We start from the raw sequence: 6,000 nt of genomic DNA, 5'->3' as shown, positions 1-6,000 counted from the left end.
ACTGCATGCCACAGGGTGGGGCCTGCTGCCAACCTGAGCAGCCAGGTGGCCTTTCTTCACTGGTTTGACAGTAGTGCTAGCAAGGCTTCAGACATGTCACTCAGAGTAAAAGGCATGAGTTAACTGAAAGGGCAGAAAAAGGGAAAGGGGGACACTCTCAAGGAAGAGAGAGGGTCCTCTTAGAGAGGACATCATGTCCCTCCTGCCCTCCAGATTTATTGGGGATCCCAAGGAAGTTTCCAGAAAGTTCCACCAGGTCCACCTCTTGACTTTTGACTGACAGCAGAATGACATCGGACTTTCAAGTCCCCACGGCCAGGACAACTTTAGGTCACTTTGGTCCATGCTGACCTGTTCTAATGGAACTTATTCTTACAGATTTCACGGTGAGGGAGAATTCTCCTGCCTTCCCTGAGTTCTGGGATCGGGCCTGTGTAAGGATCACACAAGTCCCCTCTCTCTGGGGCAACTCTCCTGCAGGACTGTGACATACCCTGTGGACTTTAGCCAGGCAGGGCTGCAGGTCGGCTGTTTTGGGGAGAAAGCTTGTGGGGGTCAGCGCTGTGGGCAGGAAGACGGGGAGAAGGAAGGCCACTCACACCTGGGAACTGCAGGGACCTGTGGAGAGGAAGCTGGGGCCTTCAGAGCTGGGAGGAAACTGGGTCCCCTGTTTTGGTCTCAAGTTCCCGGCCCTGTAATTGCTTTACTACCCTTGGACTAGTCCTCAGCAAGCTTTCTTTGTGAGGGTCTGGATGTTTTGGTGGCCAGGGGGATTGGGGGTTGTGGCATGCTTCAGTGATAATGAAAGGTCCAGGCCACCTGGTAGGAGGTGACATGATCTTAATAGTTCCTCTTAAGGGAGGTGATTAGTTAAGGCTAGGAGAGGATGTGACACGCCAGGCCCCACCCCAGGGTGGCCTGTCAGATAAGGCCCCCGAGGTCCTCCATCACCCACATGCCCCTTCCCTGTGCCCATTCAGGGCTCGCTAGCTCCCTAACACTCATGGGGACACAAATCCACACACACAGGACACACAGCATCCAGAGCCCACATAAGAGCTAAGAATATTTATCTTAGCGAGCAGCAAAAGGGCGTCCAGGGTCCAGACAAATGGCCAACTTCTGGGTGAAAGAGACGCTGCCTCCTGGAACACGCTCTTGACCTTTAGACCCTGAGGCCAGACCACATTCCAGCTGTGCTGGCCAGAGCTCCACTGGGACAATATGAAAGCAGCCACCAGGTGGCACCTAAAGTCAACACAGCTAGGACCAGGTCCTCGAGAGACCCCAGATGCTGACCTTTGCACTGGGATAGGGGGTGGGGTGCTTAACTGCCTTTTTCTCTCCTAGGAGGTGGAAGAATTGGCAGGGTCAGCACCAGGGCGCCCTCCTCTGGCCTGCAGAGGAATAACACAAAGACACAAAGGACAAAGGACAAGACACCTCCAAAGTACCAAAGAAGATAGCCACCAACCTAGAATTCTAGACCTGGAGAAAATGCCCTCTGAAGGCATTTCCAGACCAACAAACTGGAAGAACGTGTTGTTAAAAGACTGATATTAAAAAAAAAAAAAAATATATATATATATATATATATCAGGCTGGGGTTGCGACTCAGTGGTAGAGTGCTTGCCTGGCACATGCGAGGCACTGGTTTCGATCCACAGCACCCACATAAAAATAAACAAATAGAATAAAGGTATTGTGTCCATCTACAACTAAAAAATATTTTTAAAAACTACCAATGGGAGTTGTCCAGACAGAGGATTCTCAGAGGAAGTAAGTGCAGGAAGGAATGAGGAGGAAAGGCAACTTTGAGGGAACAGAAATTAATGTAGGCTGTGGAAAAGAGAGAAGGCAGCACCTCGGGAGTTTTAAATAATGCCAAATAAACTATTTGAGAATAGCAACACAAAAGTTGGGGTGAGGTAAGTGGAATTAAAGTGTTCCCCTACATTACCTGGGAAAGTTGGAAACTTGCTCAGTGCTATTAGACTCTAGTAGATCATGTGTGGGTAAACATAACAATATTAAACAGGAAAATATGAAAAATGAATAGTTTTTTCAATTAATCAAATCCCTGCCCTCAACAAAAAAAAGAAAGAAAGAAAGAAAAGAAAGGAAGAAAAGGAGCATGGACCATTTGTGCTAATGGGAAAACAACAACAACAACAACAACAACAACAACACTGGAGTTAAACTCAAATATTTATCTGTCTACTAATAATTGTACTAAATGTAAATGGCCAGGCTCAGTGGCATATGCCTATACCCCAGCGTCTCAGGAGGCTTAGGCAGGAGGATCGTGAGTTCAAAGAAACCTCAGAAAAAGGAGGCACTAAGCAACTCAGTGAGACCCTGTTTCTAAATAAAATATGAAATAGGGCTGGGGATGTGGCTCAGTGGTAGAGTGCTTGCCTAGCACATGTGAGGCACTGGGTCTGAGTCTCAGTACTACATATAAATAAAAAAAAGTAAATCAATAAATAAAAAGTTATAGAAATAAAAATTTCTATAACAAGTTTTTTAGAAATGTAAATAGACAAAAGACTCCAAGTAAAAGGTAAAGATTCAGAATGGACTAAAAAAAAAACACTTATAAGAAACACAGTTTACATATAAGGACATCTGATAAAATTAAAAGGATCTTAAAAAGACGTCATAGTAACACTATCCAAAATAAAGATAGTGTAACTAAATTGCAATTAGAAAAATAAACACTTGGGCAAAAATGTATAAATTTATGATACTGACAGAATAGAGAATAAAAGATCATGTGATCATGACAGGTTCTATCTTCCAAATACAATTGCAACAGTATCACCCTTCTGACAGGCCCTTCTTCCCACTAATCCTCATCATGAGGTGAAGTTCGTTTGTTCCCCCTGGAACCCAGGAGGACCTCTGTGACTCCTGGACCCACTGGGTCCTGTGGAAGAGACTTTGTGTGACTTCTAAGATCAGATCCTAAAAACTGCATGAATCTCTGCCCCTGTGCCTTGGCGCACGCCTGTGATCCCAGTGACTCGGGAGGCTGAGGTCGGAGGATAGCAAGTTCAAGGCCCGACCCAACAATCCAGCAAGGGCCTGTCTCAGAATAAAAACATATAAAAGGCTGGGGTGTGGCTCAGTGGGAAAGTGCCTCTGGGTTCGCTCTCCAGTCCTAGGGAGGTGGGGGCGCCCAGGATCTCCTCCTCATTCTCTAGGGACACTCGCACTCAGAACCCATTACCATGGTGGGAGGAGGCCTGAGCGGCACATAGAAAAGCCACACATTGTGGCCAATAATTCCACCTGAGGTTCCAGCCAACGGCAGTGTCACCCAGACACAGGTAAGTGAGGAAGCTCAGGTGACCCCAGAACCCAGCCTTTGAGCTTCTCGGTGAGGCCTCAGACACCAAGGCAGAGACGAGACATGGCATCGTGTCCTGCCCGATCCCTGGCCACGGCATCCGCAGCCTCATACGTGGTTCACATCAGCTGCTGCATTTCCGGCTCCTGGTTTTGAGCCACGGTGACCAGAATGGAGGAGCCGCTGGGGTGGGTGGTGATCACCTTGTGACCATCCATGAATCTACACAGATTCGCGCGCAGAAAGCCGCGATCCAAGACAACCAAAGAAACAGTGAGAAGCATTCAATAGCGTTAAGTCAGAGCAAGAGTCCAGGTTCCGGAAGGCCCTTGAGCAGGTGGGAGGCTTCTGGAGCCTAGGAGAGGGGCAGCCTTAGCGAGAGCGGGCAGCTTCCCCGTCAAAACTAAAGAAGAGAGAAGCAGGGGTGGACGGAGGCAGAGGCAGAGCCGAGGAGTGGGACGACGGCTAACTGTGGCTCCGTCATCTCTGTGAAGTAGGAGGCAGGAGGCCAGAGCATCTCGGGGGTCGGCAAGTAGAGGAGGAAGGCATGTCCAGTTCTCATGGAGAGCATGGGAGGGGGCAGGGCAGGGGACGGGCGCGGGGAGCTCACTGGGAGCCCTGGAGGCCCATCTCTCTCTGGAAACTGTGAATTCCAGTAGAACCATTGGCCTGCTGGTGACTCCAGAAAGACACATTGGCCAGGGTGTGTCCATCGCGGGTGGTCCACAGAGCCACCAGGGGCCATGTGGTAAGAGCTTAGGAACTGCCGGGACTTCGCTGACAAGATGACTATGGCTCTAAGCTGGCTCAGGATGGAAGGAAAGAGGTGCCTGGTGGGTGGAGGGGCCTCAGAAGGGCCAAGGGCTGGAGTTCCCAGGAGGTCTGGAACTTTCCTAAGGAGCTGTTTAACTAGCAAGCAGCAAAGAGAAGTGATTAGAGTCAGAGTGGGGGTAGAATTGGTGATGTGGGAATTATGAGTGAGCAGTTATGGGTGATATGTTACCTCCCAGGACCTGTATCCTGCTTGGGACCCAGGAACCCTGGAAAGAAAGACCCCAATGAACCAGTTCAGCCTGAGCATTGCAGTGACAGAACAGTGCCACAAGATGGCAGCATCGACCAGCAAAACCAGATTCCCGGGCTGTCTTCCCCTAGGCTGGCTGCAGGTGGCGCTGGAGGCGCAGGGGATTCAAACCACCTGCCGTGAGGATCCAAGTAAAACACGCAGGCTCCTCACAACTCAACTGTTTAAGAGCCTGCAGGTGAGCAGACTCCAGGTTAGGAAGGAGAGGGGAGCTGGCAGGGCTCCGGACTTGGAGGAAGAGACCCAGACACTTCCAGGAACCCCGGCTGGGTTCTGGAGGCAGAAATGCATCAATGTGAACCTTGATTCTGCTGCTTCCCGGCTGTGTGACTCTGAGAACGCCACTAACTTCTCTGAACCCCAATTTCCTCATAAAGAAAATGGGGCAGTCAACAGGGCCCACCATGTGGGGCCCTGAGATGCAGTGAGATGGTTCCCTGGGGGGCAGAGCTGTACCCCAAGTACAGGGGTAGAGAAGTTGGTATGCTGTCATTTTGAACTAAAGGATGTGGATCCCAGTAGCTCAGGAGGCTGAGGCAGGAGGATGACAAGTTCAAAGCCAGTCTCAGCAACTTAGTGAAGCCCTAAGCAATTTAGGGAGACCCTATCTCTAAATAAAATATGAAAAAGTGCTGGGGGTGTGGCTCAGTGGTTGAGTACCCCTGGGTTCAATCCCTGGTACCAAAAAATAAAAAAATAAAGGATGCCGGAAGGCCTGAGGAGCAGCTCAGAAGCAAGGTCCCTCTGATCCTTCTGTCTTCCTCTTTCCCACCGCCCTGGGTCACAGAAACTAGAGCCCCTCCCTCCAAAGCCAGTCACAGCACTCTCTCCTCTCTTGAAGGCCCTCTTAAAGGAAGGAACGCCGCAGACGTTGCAGGGCAGGGCTGGCCCTGAGTGTTTTTATTGATTGGTTGTCTTTCTACACAGCGCGCCAGGCTTGTGGAGACTGAGATTGACAACAGACGGCGTTCTCGGGTCTCTGGGTCTTCTTTCCTAAAGGTCCCATAAAACTTCAGTTAAATGAACCTGCTACGCTTTCCCCTTGCTGATCTGTCATCTGATACAGATATCAGTGTGACCACTGGGGCTGTCACATCACCATTTGGGTAGTTGTGGCATGGCCCCGAGAGCAGCCTCAAGCTCCCTGAAAGGGCACCAGTACTATTTACCAGGCACCTGCTCTGTGCCTCGCAGGCTATTAGGTTCACATTATCCACCCTTTACAGACAGGAAACAGGTTTGCCTTCCTAGGGACACCCAGGCGACACCCAAGCCCAGGGTCACCTGTTTACAAAGCCTGGTTCTGTCTACCAGGCCGGAGACCTCCTGAGTGGCCCTGCCTGGCAGCCCCTGGTGTCACGTTCACTGGCTCCCTGGGGGTAGGAGCAGGTCTTTCTGGATTAGCAAGATGGCTTCTGTCCAGCGCTCAGAACAGTTCAGGGCATTCCCAAATCAAGGAGAGACAGGACGCTTGTTGAAGCCTGGGAATTATAAAACACCAGCATAGTGGACAGTGCTTGGGGCGGACAGACGGACGTTTCCTCTTCTTTCTCCCTTACTTCTT

This window comes from Sciurus vulgaris (genome assembly GCF_902686455.1).
Source record: "Sciurus vulgaris genome assembly, chromosome: 4".
NCBI classification, from domain to species: Eukaryota; Metazoa; Chordata; class Mammalia; order Rodentia; family Sciuridae; genus Sciurus; species Sciurus vulgaris.
This window is presented reverse-complemented; position numbering follows the sequence as displayed.